The 19,701-nt window shown below is 46.6% G+C and overlaps 1 protein-coding gene across 1 annotated transcript in view; it reads right to left on the reverse strand.

The window, feature by feature from the left end:
• The window catches only part of LOC128832748 (lysine--tRNA ligase-like), a 59,641-nt gene extending 42,618 nt beyond the window's left edge, over positions 1-17,023 (reverse strand). Inside the window, exon 1 of the mRNA XM_054020336.1 lies at positions 16,918-17,023. The gene's annotated coding sequence lies outside the window, so the exon portion shown is untranslated. The remainder of the gene's footprint in view (positions 1-16,917) is intronic.
• Between the last annotated feature and the right edge of the window lie 2,678 nt (positions 17,024-19,701).

A 19,701-nucleotide genomic window follows, 5' to 3' on the forward strand; every position in this document is an offset into this window, starting at 1 on the left:
TTTTTCCCCAACTGTTACTCATGCCTTCTTGTCAACGGTTGGAAATGTGCCATCCTGATTATCACTACAAAAGTTTTTTTTCCTCCTGCTGATAATAGCTCACCTTAACTGATTAGTCTCGTTAGAGTTGGTATGGCAACCCCCATTTTTTCAGGTTCTCTCTCTCTCTCTCTCTCTCTCTCTATATATATATATATATATCTTCCTACTGTATTTTCTACTGCATGCATCTGATGAAGTAGGTGTGACAGTGTACCCCATAAGGCTTTATGGGGAGGGGGTGCTTATAAATGTATGGATGACATAGCTGGAATATGTTTTGTGCTGCCTGTGCCATGTAACATATCTCCGTAAAGGTTATGATCTACTATATCTATTCATCCAATTTGTACATATATATCATTTTCTACTTGAGGTTAAGAATATGGGCTGTATGCTTGCCTGATTTCTAAGTAAGCTTTGTGAGGCATTTGGTCAGCTTCTTTAGGAAGGAATGCGCCAGGTTAAGTACCTGATCAAGAGACACTTGGGGAACAATGCATCTTGGAATGCTCCAATCCACATGAGAAGTCTTCCTGGAGACATGCAAGATGCCATGTGGACAATGGCGTCGGCCTGCAAAGACTGAGTCATGCAGGGGCATGTGACTTGCCCAGGTGACTCCAAAACTCCATCTTGGAGCTGGACTTTGCAGAGGAGGGAGGAGGGGGGTCTCCACCCACAAGAGAGAGTCTATTTAAACCCAGGGGAGACCCCTCCCTTTTGTCTTCAGCTGGCTAAAGAAGGAGCCTCTCCACCCCCCACCCGGATACTTGAAGGAGACTGAAACAAAGGACAGTAACTACAGGGGGTGTGAGTGATTGCTGGACCCAGGCTAAAAGGAGATTAGCCTGTAAAAGGGAGCACTCTGGAACTGGTGAGGAAATTATCTGTATTCAGTTTGATTAGGCATAGATTTGCGCATTTTATTTTATTTTGCTTGGTGACTTACTTTGTTCTGTCTGTTACTACTTTGAACCACTTAAATCCTACTGTCTATATTTAATAAAATCACTTTCTATTTAGTAATTTACTCAGAGTATGTATTGATACCTGGGGGAGCAAACAGCTGTGCATATCTCTCTATCAGTGTTATAGAGGGCGAACAATTTATGAGTTTGCCCTGCATAAGCTTTATGCAGGGTAAAACGGATTTATCTGGGTTTAAACCCCACTGGGAGTTGGGCATCTGAGTGCTAAAGACAAGCACACTACTGTGAGCTGTTTTCAGGTAAACTTGCAGCTTTGGGACAGGAGATTCAGACCCTGCATCTGTGTCTGGAGCCAGATGGGAGTGTCTGGCTCAGCAAGACAGGGTGCTGGAGTCCTGAGCTGGCAGGGAAAGCAGAAGCAGGGGTAGTCTTTGCACATCGGGTGGCAGCTCCCAAGGGGGTTTCTGTGATCCAACCCGTCACAGTGGCGTAGTCGAGCAGGGTCTGTGCACAGCTGATTGCTTTGAGATACTGGTAGTGATTTTAAGTGAGTTTTAAGTGTGGTGGCTGGAGAACAGACAAAGTGGTTACTGGTTTGTTATTTTCTGTTTGCTTATTTCGGGCAAGGGAAGTAGGGACAGAAAAGGAAGCTCTCTGTTAACTAAGAATCCCCTGAGCTGAGTGCATCTCAGTTTCAGTGAACTGCAGAGGGGTTGTGGCCCAGCACAAGAAAGCAGGAAAATGAGTACTAATGATCTCAGTTTCAGTGAATTGCAGAGGGGTTGTAGCCCAGCACAAGAAAGCAGGACAATGAGTACTAGTGACGCTGCTATTAAACTAAAGCTGGCCAGACTGGAAGCAAAAGAGAGAGAAAATGAACATAAGAGACGGCTGGAACTAAGACAATTAGAAATTAGTGCCATGGAGGCAAAACATGCAAGGGAAGAGGCTGCCCACAAGAGGGCTATGGAAGCAGAGGCAGCTGCCCACGAGAGGGTTATGGAGGCCCAGAGGGAGGCCCGGAAACATGAACTGGCTGTTATGGAGTCGGGGAGACGAAACCCTCCCCCTGCTGGCTCCACTTCCCCAAAAATCCACAAATGGGAGCGACTATGTCCACAGTATGACGAGTCCAGCGATATCGCCGAATATTTCATCACCTTTGAGAGACTGTGCACCCTCCATGCCATCCCTGAAGATCAGAAGATGACCACATTGATAGCAAAATTGACTGGCAGAGCTCTGGACATATTCAATAAGATGCCTATTGATGATGCTTCAAACTATGGTAAATTTAAGGAACTGGTTTTGAAACAGTTTCAGGTTACACCTGAAACCTACAGGGTTAAATTCAGGAGCCTTAAGAGGGGAGCTGGATTAAGTAATGTGGCTTATGCCAATGAAATGAGAGATTTGGTAGATAAATGGGTGCGGGGGAGAGGCATTACCATCTTTGAAGGGATGTGTGATCTAGTTACTCAGGAACATTTCCTGAATATGTGCAGTGATGAGGTAAAACAGTATTTGTGGGACAAAAAGGTAAATGCAGTGGGAGAATTAGCTGGGTATGCAGACTCTTATGAGCAAGCACAAGCTGCAATCAAACACAAACCACTGGCAGAAGAGTATAAGGTTGGGGGAAAGCAGAATAACCGTTTTACCCCTGGGTCTGGGAAAAAAGAGGCTGGGCGGTCACCCCCCCATTCCCCTGGTATGCGTCCCAAATTTCCTGTGCAAGCAGAGGAGCCCAAGAGGTGCTATCATTGTAAGTCCACTGAGCACCTGAGGAATAAGTGTCCCTTACTGAGTGAAGCTGCGGCTTCTCAAAGCCAGGCTGTGGCCTCTTTCCACACAGGATTTGTAAAGCTTGCTTCCACACAACCAAGCAATGAGCATATGCATGCTGTTAAATTGAATGGTCAAATGCTTCTTGGATTAAGGGACACGGGTGCTGAGATATCTGTGGTCAGGAGGGACCTAATCCAGGAGAAGGATCTGTTGCCAGGTAAAATGGCAGAATTAGAGCTGGTCGGGGGTTACAAAGTCCTTGCACCTTTAGCTAAAGTACACATGCAAACTCGGGATTTGCAGGCTGAGCTGACTGTTGCAACAATTTTGCACCGTTTCTACTGGGGAATGATTTCTTTAGTGTGGCAGAATCTGTCCCAGGGTTGGTTAGCAGTGAGAAGGAATCTTGTGCTAAAAGCCCCAGAGCAGGGGGCGAAGTCACACGGACTGCTGGGGGAATAGGAGAGTGTCTCTTAGGCCTGGTCTACACTACGACTTTAATTCGGATTTATCAGCTTTAATTCGAATTAACCCTGCAACCGTCCACACAACGACGCTATTTATTTCGATGTAAAGGACCCTTTAAATCGATTTCTGTACTCCACCCCGACAAGCGGAGTAGTGCCAAAATTGATTTTAGCAATTCGAATTAGGGTTAGTGTGGCCGCAATTCGATGGTATTGGCCTCCGGGAGCTATCCCACAGTGCATCATTGTGACCGCTCTGGACAGCAATCTAAACTCGGATGCACTGGCCAGGTAGACAGGAAAAGCCCCGCGAACATTTGAATTCCATTTCCTGTTTGCCCAGCGTGGAGAGCACAGGTGACCACAGATAGCTCATCAGCACAGGTAACCATGCAGGCTGATAATCGAAAAAGAGCACCAGCATGGACCGTGAGGGAGGTACTGGATCTGATCGCTGTATGGGGAGAGGATTCAGTGCTTGCAGAACTTCGTTCTAAAAGACGAAATGCAAAAACTTTTGAAAAAATCTCCAAGGGCATGATGGAGAGAGGCCACAATAGGGACTCAGATCAGTGCCGCGTGAAAGTCAAGGAGCTCAGACAAGCCTATCAAAAAACAAAGGAGGCAAACGGTCGCTCCGGGTCAGAGCCGCGGACATGCCGCTTCTACGCCGAGCTGCATGCAATTCTAGGGGGGGCTGCCACCACTACCCCACCTGTGTTCGTGGATTCTGGGTCGGGGATAGTCTCATCAGCGACGCCTGAGGATTCTGCCGATGGGGTAGAGGAGGAGGAGGAGGATGAGCTTGCAGAGAGCACACAGCACTCCATTCTCCCCAACAGCCAGGATCTTTTTATCACCCTGACTGAAGTACCCTCCCAAGCCTCCCAAGCCAGTACCCAAGACTCTGACCCCATGGAAGGGACCTCAGGTGAGTTTACCTTTTAAAATATAAAACTTGTTTTAAAAGCAAACGGTTTTTAATGATTACTTTGCCTGACTTTGCATTCGCAGTCAGTTCAGCTACTGGAAAAGTCTGTAGCTACTGGAAAAGTCTGTTAACGTGTATGGGGATGGAGCGGAAATCCTCCAGGGACATCTCCATGAAGCTCTCCTGGAGGTACTCCGAAAGCCTTGCCAGAAGGTTTCTGGGCAGTGCATCTTTATTCCCTCCTCCATGGTAGGACACTTGACCACGCCATGCTTGCAGCAAGTAATCTGGTATCATTGCCTGACAAAGCCTGGCAGCGTATGGTCCCGGTGTTTGCTGGCATTCAAGCAACATCCGTTCTTTATCTTGTTGTGTAATCCTCAGGAGAGTGATATCACTCCTGGTAACCTGGTTGAAATACGGGAACTTAATTAAGGGGACAGAGGTGGCCGTTCCTACTGGGATGTTTGCCTGTGGCGGAAAATAAATCCTTCCCTGCAGTTATCCAAGCGCAGATGGGAAATTGGCCCTGAGTTTTTCGCGTTTGGCTAGCAGGGATCTTCCCTGTTACCAGCCACGCGGTGGGGGGAGGGGTACCGTGATCATCCCAGAGAATTCATGGCGGGAGGGGGGCGGCGGCGGGGGGGGGGGGGGGTTAGTTTGGTGCCTGCAGGGATCTTCCCTGATACCAGCCACGCGGTGGGGGGGAGGGGTACAGCGATCATCCCAGAGAATTCATGGCAAGAGGGGGGGGTGGTTAGTTTGTTTTCTGGTGCTGCTGAATGTTAACAGAAAAACCGCAGCACTCTACTTGCCTGAAGGGGCCCAGACAAGCCCCCCCACACTGCCCCCCCCCAACTGGCTGAGATTGGCCAGGCTTCTGCAGCACTCTACAGGCTATGCTTGGTATGTGGGAAAGGAGGGTGCAGAAGCTGTAAAACAATGGCTTACCATGGCCGCATGCAAGCCGAATTCTGTTGCCCAGACCTGTGATCTCTAGCAGCAAAGCCACAGGCACTCAGCATTAAGAGGCAAAATGCGACCTTGCACAGAAATCACATGTGCTATGTAATGTGAACAGTGTTGGTCACCGTGAAAGAGTATAAGCATTGTTCTGCAAAATGTAGCTTTTAAAACAATTCTCTCTTTTTTCCCCTCCCTACAGCAGCTGCAAATTCCTCAAGCCTCCCTCCTCCATCCCGAAGGTTATCACAGATAAGGCGTCGTAAGAAGAGAACGCAAGAGGACATGTTTTCTGAAATTATGGAATCCAGCCGCAGTGACAGAGCTCATGTGAATGAGTGGAAGGAAACAGTTTCAAAGTATAGGAAAGAAGTCAGTGAACGTGAGGAGAGGAGGGACCAACGTGAGGAGAGGAGGGACCAACGTGAGGAGAGGAGAGACGCTCGAGATGAGAGGTGGCGGCAGGAAGACCAGAGGATGAAGGATGCAACGCTGGGGCTGCTCCGGCGTCTGGTGGAGGTTCAGGAACGGCTGCTGGAAAACAGACTGCCGCTTCAGCCCCTGTTCCACCCTCCCCCCTCCCCATGTTCCGTATCCTCCTCACCCAGACGTGTAAGAACGCGGGGGGGGGGGAGGCTCCGTACACCTTCCCATTCCACCCCAGTAGACAGCCCAACCAAAAGGCTGTCATTTTTTTAACCTTTTCTTTGTGGCTTTTTCCTTCCCAGCAATCCTCCTCCCAAATACCACCCGGGTTCCCTCCCTCTTTTTCTAATCTATTAATAAAGAATAAATGATTTTTAAATGATAGTGACTTTATTTGGTTTGAAAGAAAGCTGGGGGAAGGGGCAGGGTGGGTTCCTTACAGAAAATCAGTCAGTAAAGGGGGAGGGTTTCCATGAAGGAGAAACAAACAGATATTTCACACGGTAGCCTGGCCAGCCATGAAACTGGTTTTTAAAGCTTCTCTGATGCACAGCGCTTCATGGCGTGATCTTCTAATCGCCCTGGTGTCTGGCTGCGCGTAATCAGCAGCCAGGCGATTTGCCTCAGCCTCCCACCCCGCCATAAAGGTCTCCCCCTTACTTTCACAGAGATTGTGGAGCACACAGCAAGCAGAAATAACAATGGGGAGATTTCTTTGGCTGAGGTCAGAGCGAGTCAATAATGATCGCCAGCGACCTTTTAAATGGCCAAATGCACATTCTACCACCATTCTGCACTTGCTTAGCCTGTAGTTAAACAGCTCCTGACTCCTGTCCAGGCTGCCTGTGTATGGCTTCATAAGCCATGGCATTAAGGGGTAGGCTGGGTCCCCAAGAATAACTATGGGCATTTCAACATCCCCAACGGTTATTTTCTGGTCCGGAAAGTAAGTCCCTTGCTGCAGCCCTTTAAACAGAGTAGTGTTCCTGAAGACGCGAGCGTCAGGAACCCTTCCCGCCCAGCCCGCGTTGATGTTGGTGAAACGTCCCTTGTGATCCACAAGTGCTTGCAGCACCATTGAAAAGTACCCCTTGCGGTTTATGTACTCGGTGGCTTGGTGCTCCGGTGCCAAGATATGGATATGGGTTCAGTCTATTGCCCCACCACAGTTAGGGAATCCCATTGCAGCAAAACCATCCACTATAGCCTGCACATTTCCCAGAGTCACAAACTTTCGTAGCAGCACCTGAGTGATTGCTTTGGCTACTTGCATCACAGCAGCCCCCACAGTAGATTTGCCCACTCCAAATTGATTCCCGACTGACCGGTAGCTGTCTGGCGTTGCAAGCTTCCACAGGGCTATCGCCACGCGCTTCTCAACTGTGAGGGCTGCTCTCATCTTGGTATTCTGGCGTTTCAGGACAGGGGACAGCAAGTCACAAAGTTCCATGAAAGCGCCCTTACGCGTGTGAAAGTTCCGCAGCCACTGGGAATCGTCCCAGACCTGCAACACTATGCGGTCCCACCAGTCTGTGCTTGTTTCCCTTGCCCAGAATCGGCGTTCCATGGATAGAACCTGCCCCATTAACAACATGATCTCCAAAGCACCGGGGCCTGTGGTTTCACTGAATTCTGTATCCGTGTCTGTGTCCATGTCCTCATCATGCTTGTCGCTGCGCTGCCGCCGCCGCTGCCTCCTCGCCTCGTTTCTCTGGTCCTGGCTGAGCATAAACTCCACGAGAACGCGCGAGGTGTTTACAATATTCATGACTGCTGTCTTGAGCTCAGCGGGCTCCATGCTTGCCATGGTATGGAGTCTGCAGTGTTCACCCAGCCAGGAAAAAAGGCGCGAAAATGGTTGTCTGCCGTCCGTTGCTTTCATGCAGGGAGGGAGGGAGGAGGGAGGGAGGAGGTGAGGCTGTACCCAGAACCACCTGCGACGATGTTTTTTGTCCCATCAGGCACTGGGATCTTAACCCACAATCCCAATGGGCGCAGGAGACTGCGGGAACTATGGGATAGCTATGGAATTGCTACCCACAGTGCAACGGTGCAGAAATCGACGCTAGCCCCGGTACTTGGACGCACACCACCGAAGTAATGTGCTTAGTGTGGCCGCATCCATTTCGACTTTATACAACCTGTTTTTCAAATCCGAATTATCTAAATTCGGATTAATCCCGTAGTGTAGACATACCCTTAGATTCCTCTGCAGCAGTAAAGGATGCAGCTTCGGGGGCAGGGCTGGTTGTAGACAGTTCCTGTAGCCCCGGGGCTCAAGGGAAGTTCCAGAGGGAGGAGTTGGAGGAAGCCAGCTCCTGTCCCCTAATCATCTCCCCGGGGGAGGGGGATGTACCACCTTGTAGCAAGGAGGCCACCACAGCTGCTGACTGCCAGGAAGTTGCAGGTCAGCAGGGGGCCGGGCCTGCCCTGGGGTGCATAGAGGCGTGTGTCCCAAAGGTGGAACTTGGGGTCCTGGGGACCGCGGTGGTAAAAACAGGCCCCAAGGACTCTATAGCTGAGTGCCAGCCCAACCCGAGTGGAAGGGGAGGGATTTTGCTGGCCAGTGAGAGGTCTGTGGTAGCTGGTAGCTGTGAGTCCACAGCTGGGGCAGGATCACCTTCCCTTTCAGGGGACACAAGAGTGTCGGACCCAGAGGGGAGCCCAAATGGAAGGTCAGGGGGGGCCAGAGAGTCCACCCACCTTTTGTGGGGAGGGGCTTTCCCAGGAGGAGGGTGAAAAGTCTGCATTCGAAATGCCAGCCCCCTCTCCTGTGGATCAGGTTTTAAGGGAAACCTGGGGGTCAGGTCTCCAGGATGAGGGGGTCTATCCAGCTGACCCATTGGAAACAGAAAGTGGGGTGCCCAAAGGGGTCCAGAGCACCCCAGGGAAAGCTGCTGTTCGTGCTACACTTGCAAGAGAGAAAACTCTCTCTCCAAGACAGGGGGGGGGGGAAATCTCTTCATGGGAGGAACTTCACAAGGGAGGGGGGCCCAGCCCAGAGAAACTCCAGTACACCCAGTCCTGGCCAAAGACCCAAGCACATGCCCGAACTTGAAGTCTTCCCCAAAGAGGCAGAGGAATCTGCATCAGAGGGTCTACCAGAGGGCACAGAGAACTGGGAAAATGCAATAAATGCTAAACAAGTCAAATTGAGAGAACGAAGCCTGTCCACTGTAGATTTGCTATTAACCTTGTGTCTTTTGCTAATTCACCTATGGGTTAAAACAAAAGAATTCACACTAGTGGTAAACCCTTTAAAGATGTGGAACATATCTGATTTGTGGAATAAGCTGTTATACATGCTGGGGATGGTGACAGGACAGCCCCACCAGCATGTTACTTTACAGCCCATACCTGTAAAAAGCAGCAAAAGCATAACAGGCCTATGCTGCTGTGTAGAAGGGGAAACTGAGGCACACCGCCTCATGGCATTGGTGGCTAAATGCCAAGATACCTCCACGCTAACGAGTATTGCTGCCTGCATTCTGTTAGCAATACTACATCCCTACCTGTTTGCAAGCATCTGGGGACCAGGAACCCCAAAACGGGCTAGAACCCCCAGGAGTGACATCATATGGTTTCAAAATACTGAAAGGGAGTGTGACCAGAAACAAACAGAATTTTTACAGGTACTGCCTCCGCCATGGACAGTGTCCAAGTCTCTGGCAGTAAGTTCAGGGGGAGGGTGTGACAGTGTACCCCATAAGGCTTTATGGGGAGGAGGTGCTTATAAATGTATGGATGACATAACTGGAATATGTTTTGCGCTGCCTGTGCCATGTAACATATCTCCGTAAAGGTTATGGTCTACTACATCTATTCATCCAATTTGTTCATATATATCATTTTCTACTCGAGGTTAAGAATATGGGCTGTATGCTTGCCTGATTTCTAAGTAAGCTTTGTGAGGCATTTGGTCAGCTTCTTTAGGAAGGAATGCGCCAGGTTAAGTACCTGATCAAGAGACACTTGAGGAACAATGCATCTTGGAATGCTCCAATCCACATGAGAAGTCTTCCTGGAGACATGCAAGATGCCATGTGGACAATGGCGTCGGCCTGCAAAGACTGAGTCATGCAGGGGCATGTGACTTGCCCAGGTGACTCCAAAATTCCATCTTGGAGCTGGACTTTGCAGAGGAGGGAGGAGGGGGGTCTCCACCCACAAGAGAGAGTCTATTTAAACCCAGGGGAGACCCCTCCCTTTTGTCTTCAGCTGGCTAAAGAAGGAGCCTCTCCACCCCCCACCCGGATACTTGAAGGAGACTGAAACAAAGGACAGTAACTACAGGGGGTGTGAGTGATTGCTGGACCCAGGCTAAAAGGAGATTAGCCTGTAAAAGGGAGCACTCTGGAACTGGTGAGGAAATTATCTGTATTCAGTTTGATTAGGCATAGATTTGCGCATTTTATTTTATTTTGCTTGGTGACTTACTTTGTTCTGTCTGTTACTACTTTGAACCACTTAAATCCTACTGTCTATATTTAATAAAATCGCTTTCTATTTAGTAATTTACTCAGAGTATGTATTGATACCTGGGGGAGCAAACAGCTGTGCATATCTCTCTATCAGTGTTATAGAGGGCGAACAATTTATGAGTTTGCCCTGCATAAGCTTTATGCAGGGTAAAATGGATTTATCTGGGTTTAAACCCCACTGGGAGTTGGGCATCTGAATGCTAAAGACAAGCACACTACTGTGAGCTGTTTTCAGGTAAACTTGCAGCTTTGGGACAGGAGATTCAGACCCTGGATCTGTGTCTGGAGCCAGACGGGAGTGTCTGGCTCAGCAAGACAGGGTGCTGGAGTCCTGAGCTGGCAGGGAAAGCAGAAGCAGGGGTAGTCTTTGCACATCGGGTGGCAGCTCCCAAGGGGGTTTCTGTGATCCAACCCGTCACAGTAGGTTTTAGCCCACAAAAGCTTATGCCCAAATAAATGTGTTAGTCTCTAAGGTGCCACAAGTACTCCTTGTTCTTTGTGTTGTAATTGAAACCAATCTATTTGAAAATATAGAAAACATCAAAAAATATTAAAATAAATGTTTATTATTAACAGTTTGATTAATTTTTTAATCGCCTGACAGCCCTACTTTACACGTTTTGGGATTGGCTTGGTTACTTTGTAGGAACCAATCCCTGTACAGCATGCTCTGTTCACATGCTGTCCATGTACATCTTTATGTTCCTGGCTTATCTTGTCCATTGTTATCTCACTCTTTGTAAATCATAGAATAGAATCATAGAAGTGTAGGACTGGAAGGGACATAGAGAAATCATCTAATTCAGTCCCCTTGCACTCAAGAGAGGACCATTCTTGACAAGTATTTGTCCAACCTGTTCTTAAAAACCTCCAATGAGAGATTCCACACCCTCCCTAGGCAATTTGTTCCAGTGTTTAATTACCCTGACAGTTAGGAAATTTTTCCTAATGTCCAGTCTAAACTTCCCTTGCTGCAATTTAAGCCCATTGCTTCTTGTCCTAGCCTCAGGAGTTAAACGAGAACAGTTTTTCCCTCCCTCCTCCTTGTAACAACCTTTTATCATGTCTCTTCCCCCCCCCCCCCCCCCCCCCGAGTCTTCTCTTCTCCAAACTAAACAAACCCAATTTTTCCCCATCTTCATTAATAGTTCATGTTTTCTAGACCTTTAATCATTTTTGTTGCTGTTCACTGGACTTTCTCCAAGTTCACTGGGATTGTAATATGGTGCTCTGCTCTGTTCTGTTCAATGATGATAACAGTCGGCTGCGTGTGTGTGTTCCTCTGTGTGCTGCCCCGGCTCTGCGCAGATAGCTGACACAGCAGACCCCGATAAGGTACGAAGGCACCCGGTCAGGTTTATTGTCAAACAAAGCACAGTAATCATTCCCCGCAGACTCTACAGAACTGATGCCTAGCCATTCGGTCCCCAGTCTGTAACAGTGCATGGAATTCTTCTGTCCTAAGTACAGGACTCTGCACTTGTCCTTGTTGTTGAACCTCATCAGGTTTCTTTTGGCCCAATCCTCTAATTTGTCTGGGTCCCTCTGTATCCTATCCCTACCCTCCAGCATATCTACCACTCCTCCCAGTTTAGTGTCATCTGCAAACTTGCTGAGGGTGCAGTCTACGCCATCCTCCAGATCATTAATGAAGATATTGAACAAAACTGGCCCCAGGACCGACCCTTAGGGCACTCCGCTTGATACCAGCTGCCAACTAGACATAGAGCCATTGATCACTACCCGTTGAGCCCGACGATCTAGCCAGCTTTCTATCCACCTTATAGTCCATTCATCCAGCCCATACTACTTTAACTTGCTAGCAAGAATACTGTGGGAGGCCATATCAAAAGCTTTGCTAAAGTCAAGGAATAACACATCCAATGCTTTCCCCTCATCCACAGACCCAGTTATCTCCTCATACAAGGCAATTCGGTTAGTCAGGCATGACTTGCCCTTGGTGAATCCATGCTGACTGTTCCTGATCACTTTCCTCTTCACTAAGTGCTTCAGAATTGATTCCTTGAGGACCTGCTCCATGATTTTTCCAGGGACTGAGGTGAGACTGACTGGCCTGTAGTTTCCCAGATCCTACTCCTTCCCTTTTTTAAAGATGGGCACTACATTCGCCTTTTTCCAGTCATCTGGCATCTCCCCCAATCACCATGAGTTTTCAAAGATAATGGCCAATTGCTCTGCAATCACATCCACCAACTCCTTTAGCACCCTCGGATGCAGCGCAGCCGGCCCCATGGACTTGGGCTCATCCAGTTTTTCTAAATAGTCCCGAACCACTTCTTTCTCCAAAGAGGGCTGGTCACCTCCTCCCCACTGTGCCCAGTGCACCAGTCTGGGACCTGACCTTGTTTGTGAAGAGGCGCAAAAAAAGCATTGAGTACATTAGCTTTTTCCACATCCTCTGTCACTAAATTGCCTCCCTCATTCAGTAAGGGGCCCACACTTTCCTTGACTTTCTTTTTGTTACTAACATACCTGAAGAAACCCTTCTTGTTACTCTTAACATCTCTTGGATGTGTACATATGACACCACCTTCTGTCCAAGCACAACTATGTTTTTCCAGTCTGGTGTTGTACTCTGACCCTTTTACTTTGGTGACACAGATAGAAACACACTCCTATTAGGAAAAAGAACAGGAGTACTTGTAGCACCTTAGAGACTAACAAATTTATTTCAGCATAAGGTTTTGTGGGCTACAGCTCACTTCTTCAGCTGCATAGAGTGAAACACACAGTGAGCTGTAGCCCACGAAAGCTTATGCTGAAATAAATTTGTTAGTCTCTAAGGTGCCACAAGTACTCCTGTTCTTTTTGCGGATACAGACTAACACGGCTGCTACTTTGACTCCTATTAGGGCAATTGCAATTATCACCTATATCATCATTAGTAGTAAGCTGAGTGTTTTGAAAGAACTGGTTCGGGACTATTTAGAAAAACTGGACGTGCACAAGTCCATGGGGCCGGATGCGCTGCATCCGAGGGTGCTAAAGGAGTTGGCGGGTGAGATTGCAGAGCCATTAGCCATTATTTTTGAAAACTCATGGCGATCGGGGGAGGTCCCAGATGACTGGAAAAAGGCTAATGTAGTGCCCATCTTTAAAAAAGGGAAGAAGGAGGATCCGGGGAACTACAGGCCAGTCAGCCTCACCTCAGTCCCTGGAAAAATCATGGAGCAGGTCCTCAAGGAATCAATTATGAAACATTTAGAGGAGAGGAAAGTGATCAGGAACAGTCAGCATGGATTCACGAAGGGGAAGTCGTGTCTGACTAACCTAATTGCCTTCTATGATGAGATAACTGGATCTGTGGATGAGGGGAAAGCAGTGGATGTGTTATTCCTTGACTTTAGCAAAGCTTTTGATACGGTCTCCCACCGTATTCTTGCCACCAAGTTAAAGAAGTATGGGCTGGATGAATGGACTGTAAGGTGGATAGAAAGCTGGCTAGATCGTCAGGCTCAACGGGTAGTGATCAATGGCTCCATGTCTAGTTGGCAGCCGGTTTCAAGCGGAGTGCCCCAAGGGTCGGTCCTGGGGCCGATTTTGTTTAATATCTTTATTAATGATCTGGAGGATGGTGTGGACTGCACTCTCAGCAAGTTTGCAGATGACACTAAACTAGGAGGCGTGGTAGATACACTAGAGGGTAGGGATTGGATACAGAGGAACCTAGACAAATTAGAAGATTGGGCCGAAAAAAACCTGATGAGGTTCAACAAGGACAAGTGCAGAGTCCTGCACTTAGGACGGAAGAATCCCATGCACTGCTACAGACTAGGGACCGAATGGCTAGGTAGCAGTTCTGCAGAAAAGGACCTAGGGGTCACAGTGGACGAGAAGCTGGATATGAGTCAACAGTGTGCTCTTGTTGCCAAGAAGGCTAACGGCATTTTGGGCTGTATAAGTAGGGGCATTGCCAGCAGATCGAGGGACGTGATCGTTCCCCTTTATTCGACATTGGTGAGGCCTCATCTGGAATACTGTGTCCAGTTTTGGGCCCCACACTACAAGAAGGATGTGGAAAAATTGGAAAGAGTCCAGCGGAGGGCAACAAAAATGATTAGGGGTCTGGAGCACATGACTTATGAGGAGAGGCTGAGGGAACTGGGATTGTTTAGTCTCCAGAAGAGAAGAATGAGGGGGGATTTGATAGCAGCCTTCTACTACCTGAAGGGGGGTTCCAAAGAGGATGGAGCTCGGCTGTTCTCAGTGGTGGCAGACGACAGAACAAGGAGCAATGGTCTCAAGTTGCAGTGGGGGAGGTCCAGGTTGGATATCAGGAAAAACTATTTCACTAGGAGGGTGGTGAAACACTGGAATGCGTTACCTAGGGAGGTGGTGGAGTCTCCTTCCTTGGAGGTTTTTAAGGCCCGGCTTGACAAAGCCCTGGCTGGGATGATTTAGCTGGGAATTGGTCCTGCTTTGAGCAGGGGGTTGGACTAGATGACCTCTTGAGGTCCCTTCCAACTCTGATATTCTATGATTCTATGATTCTATGAAATACTGGGATAGGCATTGTTATAGTGTGTTCCATAGTATTATGTATATGAGAAGTAAAACAGAAATTTGGAGTAGTGACACTACAAATGAGGCCTTTATATATATAAATGTCTTGTAATTAGTTATTACCCAGTACTGTGCATTCATGTTATGGGTCACCCTTACTGCTGGCTGTCACCCTCTGGTAAGCTTTGCTGGGCAGGCAACAGGAATGGCTAGCTTCTCTGTTCCATGGATTGCATTGCCCCATGGTACACCAGTAGTTCACATAGATCTAGGTGTTTTTATAGATGTTGTTTTCCAGATGAGTTACTAAATGGACAGTAACCAATTTATCAAATATTGCTGTGTCAGGATATTGTATTGGTATCCAAGATTGTTTTGAATAACACGTGTCTTAGTTAGGATGCAGTGTCAGTAACCCAAATTATAACTGGTATTAACAGGGAATTTGTTTACCCAATTCGTAGTTATTGTGTAACTTAATTTCTTTACCAATTTCTTTTTTCCTTGCCTTTATGTTGTTTGCTGCCATTCATTTGTTGATTTTTACCCGTTTGTTAAACAGTTTAGCAAGGTTATGCACATTGTAAATGTTGTACAGCAATAATACAACAATAATACAGTAGTACAATAATACAGTTTTTACACAGTAACCAAATTGAAATTAAAAGACAGTTTATCCTTGTCCAGCTAGTGGTTTTTATCTGATTGTTAAATTAATTTTCCATAGATGGTAGATAGACTGGTCAAATACACCTCATTTATACAGCTCTTCATTTTTCTTTTCCTGATGCTTGGGGGTTTCTTCACTGTGTACAGAAATCTTCTGGTGTCTTTGTGGTGTGTATCTGATGGTGTCTGCTATATTAACTAACTTAAGAACAAAGTTTCTGGTTGTTTTTACATTTCTCTTGTTTTTAGTAACCCATATTTAATACAATGATTAATTTAGTGTTTACAATGTAATACGGACCAAGTCTTTTATACACAAGCTATACTTTTGCAATTGTTATATAGACATTCATTTTCACTTGAGGTGCATTACTAATATTTTATACTAAATGTTATGCTTAATGGCTAAAATAGATGCTCACAATCTTTCATGAGAAGGTCTATTCCTTTCCCTTGCTGAACACTTTGTTTCAGCAAAAGAGTTAGTAACATAATTTTAACAAGCTTTTTAGAGTTACTTTGCTTGTGATACCAACTTCACTCTTGTTAACTGTTTAGAAGCACAAACTTTAACAACTACTGCTTCCCATTAACATAACATAACAAAAGAAAAGTGTATAAAATTAAACCAACTATAAAATTAAACCAGAATAAATTTTAAAGACAGGTCCATGCAAATACTTAGAGGGTATTAAACTTTCATGATGCTTTGCTATGTTTGGGAGCCAAAGGTGGAAACCTGTTGAAATTGTTTGGTTAGCTTTATGCATAAATTGTTATTTTTAAACATTTTTGCTATCACATTCTTATAACTATATTTAAAAGTGAAAACAAGTTTAAAAAAAACCAACACCAAACAAGTTTATAAAAACTCAAACAAGAAATTGACATTTTGTTAATATTATCTTTATCTTAATGTTGAGGTTTTCCCTTACATTTTTTCTTTGAATAAAAAATAAAAAAATAAAAACATAAAAACCAAAACAAAACTGTGATTAATAAAAGAGAATTATTTTTGTTTGTAATTTCATTATTTGTTGACACAGAAATATGTGTACATATATTTATAACTGAGACCTTGTTGAACTTTGAAAAAAATGGTATTAATAATATTATGATGGTTATTCCCCAACCATAATATTAAAATAGTGTGGTACCACATATACATATATTTCTAAAAGTGTATAAAATTGACTTTTATTGCAACAAAATAAAAATAATAAAAAATAGTCACGTGACACACACAACATACAACACTGGACAATGCACATGACGTACAGGACAAACTTACTGTTAAAAACAAATGGTGCTGGAATTCTATTCATAACTATACAAAATAAGGCAAACAAAAACAAAAAATTAAAAGGTTTAAACATTTGAATAAACAAGTTATTACCTTAAAACTTTTAACAAAAATTGATAAAAATTATACTAATATTTTCCAAATTTATTGTATTAATTTGCTAACAAGGAATTTTGCATTACTTTATATTTAACATTATTTTAAAACTCTGCTATATGGAAAAAAGAAAAGCCCATGTTTCAAATATTAGTTAGTGGTTAGAATTAGAAACAGAGTGTGCATTTCTGTTGCTTGGCAACCATATCTTCAAGAAAGATAGGAATAATTCCAGCTGTTGCATTCCTGAAGGTTAAAATAATTAATTTACTGGATTTATTTAAAGTAAAGTTTTTACCTTGTTTTCTTTTTCTTTCTTGTTTTGTTGTGTTTTCAAGTGCTTTATCTTTTGGAGGTTTCTGTAAAAACTATAACTTAACATTTAACACAGGGAAAGAGTCGAAGTGAGGAGAGGCGGGGGAAAAGAGGTGTGGGGGTGTGAAGAGCAACCTAGGAAGGTAGTGAGACCTAAGACAAAAGAGATTAACTCTATCAAGGTATTTGAAAGTAAGGGGAGCAGCAGCGAGTTTAGCAAACTGAGATATCATATAAAGGAAAAAAACGGTATGTAAAAATATTTGAGAAAGAAAGTTCTGTTTTTAGATATGAGTGCGGAGCGTGGCTCCTTGGGTCAAAGCAGTTGGGAACCTGCACAGTTGGGAACTGTGCCCCTGGTTTTTATCCTGTCTTTGAGAAGAGAGTGGGGGTAGTTACCTGCTCTCGTAAAACCTGAATTTGTTCCCCCAGTGTCTGTTACTTTTGTCTGCATGCCAAATGGATGGCGGGAGTGCCCTTTTTTGCTGCAGTTGACTGTTTTGGGGCAACTCCATGTGTTAATGCATCAATTCTAGGTGTTAACCTGCTTAATTTTTGTTTTATTACTTTGAAATTCCTTTTTATTCACTCCCCTGTGATCGAGTCACAGCTCCTGTCTCCTAATGTGCTCTCTGAACTGTTCCATATTTTCTTTCATTTGATTTACCAATTCAGTGAAAGTATTGTGTGCTAATTTTTCCATCTGTGCACGTGCTTGTCCCGTTCTGACAAGCATCAGTCTAGGTCCCAGTTTAGGTTGTACCAGAACCTGGCTTTTATCATAAGGTAGTGGTTGCACTGCAGTGGACCCCATTTCATCTTTTAATTTTACTAGGGCCACCTTTTTCCACTCCTGTCCCCATTCTTCAGGGACAGGGGAGCTACCCGAAGCCTGCTGTTGATCACCAATATTTATCACAGGGGAAGGTACATGTATTTTTTGTAGGTTCCTTGCAGCTGTTTCCGATGTTTCATTCTGTTCCTGTGCTAGCAGTCTCTGGGCTGCTTGCCACCCTGCAAGGGGAGTGGGAGCATTCCAGGGCTTTGTAGCTTCTTTTGATTCTTTTAACTCTTTCTTCGTTATTGTTACTTGCCCCACCAATTTTGTGACATGCTGTTTTAACCATTTAACAGCTATGTTTATAATTTTCAATATTTTACATTTTAAGATTACAGTCTCTGCCCTAGCCTTACAAATTACATTACATGTTTCTTCCCCATTATATTTTTTAAACTCTATTGGGATTTGCAGGGAGGGATTAAGGGGGTTCCCTAGCTCGTGGTTTTCTGTCATGTTAGATCGTGATACCTACAGCGAACAACTCGCTTATTCACCAGATCCGAGATCAGGGTCACCAATGTCGTCAGATGCCACCAGTGTGGTGCTTTGCTCTGTTCAATGATGATAACAGTCAGCTGTGTGTGTGTGTTCCTCTGTGTGCTGCCCCGGCTCTGCGCAGATAGCTGACACAGCAGACCCCGATAAGGTACGAAGGCACCTGGCCAGGTTTATTGTCAAACAAAGCACAGTAATCATTCCCCGCAGACTCTACAGAACATACTACAATAGGGTTACCATATCTAATAAATAAAAAGAGAGGACCCTCCACGGGCCCTGGCCCCGCCCATATCCCCACCCCTAGCCCCGCTCCAACTCTGCCCCTTCCCCGCCCTAACTCCGCCCCTCCTCCCTCCCACTCCCAGCCATGGGGAAAGGGCTGCCACAGCGCTACCGGCTTCAGGGTTTGCCGGGCAGCCCCCAGACCCTGCGTCCCCGGCAGGCGCTTCCCCAGCGCAGCTGGAGCCCGGGAGGGGAAGCACCCAGCCGGGGGCACAGGGTCTGGAGGCTGCCCGGCAAACCATGAAGGTAGTAGCGCTCGGGCTTTGGGCAGCCCCTATGCCTCCGGACCCTGCGCCCTCAGCCGGGCACTTCCCCTCCCGGGCTCCGGCGGCGCAGGGTCTGGAGGCACGGGAGCTGCCCAAAGCCGGTAGCACTCGGCCAGCCCGGCTCTTAAACAGAGACGAAGAGGAGCAGAGCCTCCAGCCACGGCGGCTCTGCTCCTCCCCGACTCTTCGGCTCTGTTTAAGAGCCGGGCTGCCCGAGCGCTACAGGCTTCAGGCAGCCCCCGTGCCTCCGGACCCTGCGCCGCCGAAGCACGGGAGGGGAAGTGCCCGGCCGGCGGCTGGGGTCCGGAGGCAAGGGGGCTGCCTGAAGCCCATAGCGCTCCAGCAGCTCGGCTCTTAAACAGAGCCGAAGAGTCAGGGGAGGAGCAGAGCTGCCATTTTCCCGGACATATTCGGCTTTTTGGCAATTCCCCCCGGACGGGGGTTTGACTGCCGAAAAGCCGGACATGTCTGGGAAAAAGAGGATGTATGGTAACCCTATACTACGAATATGTGCCCCCGACAATGGACCGGCTCAGTCAGTGGTGGGAGTTGCCCCTACCCCCTAGGCCAGAACAAAGACGTCCACTCAGGGATGCATTCTTATACACAGGTACAAACAGGTTACGCACTGAGGTACAGCCCCTCTATGCATTAGGGTGTTGCCTTTCCCCTGGTACAGATTGATTCGAAAAAACAAGTCTATCCCTGACCCTGCCCTTCTGCCTCAGCCCTTCCCTTTTCTGGTGGGACCCTCCACCAGCACAGGGCCCCCCAGTCACCACTTCTGCTCCATGCTGGGCAAGGGGCAGTCCCATCTCTGACCCCCAGTGAGGCTACAGTGAGGGGCAGCAGCAGGGGAGGAGACACATATGTGATGGCA

This window comes from Malaclemys terrapin, chromosome 2, assembly GCF_027887155.1.
Source record: "Malaclemys terrapin pileata isolate rMalTer1 chromosome 2, rMalTer1.hap1, whole genome shotgun sequence".
NCBI classification, from domain to species: Eukaryota; Metazoa; Chordata; order Testudines; family Emydidae; genus Malaclemys; species Malaclemys terrapin.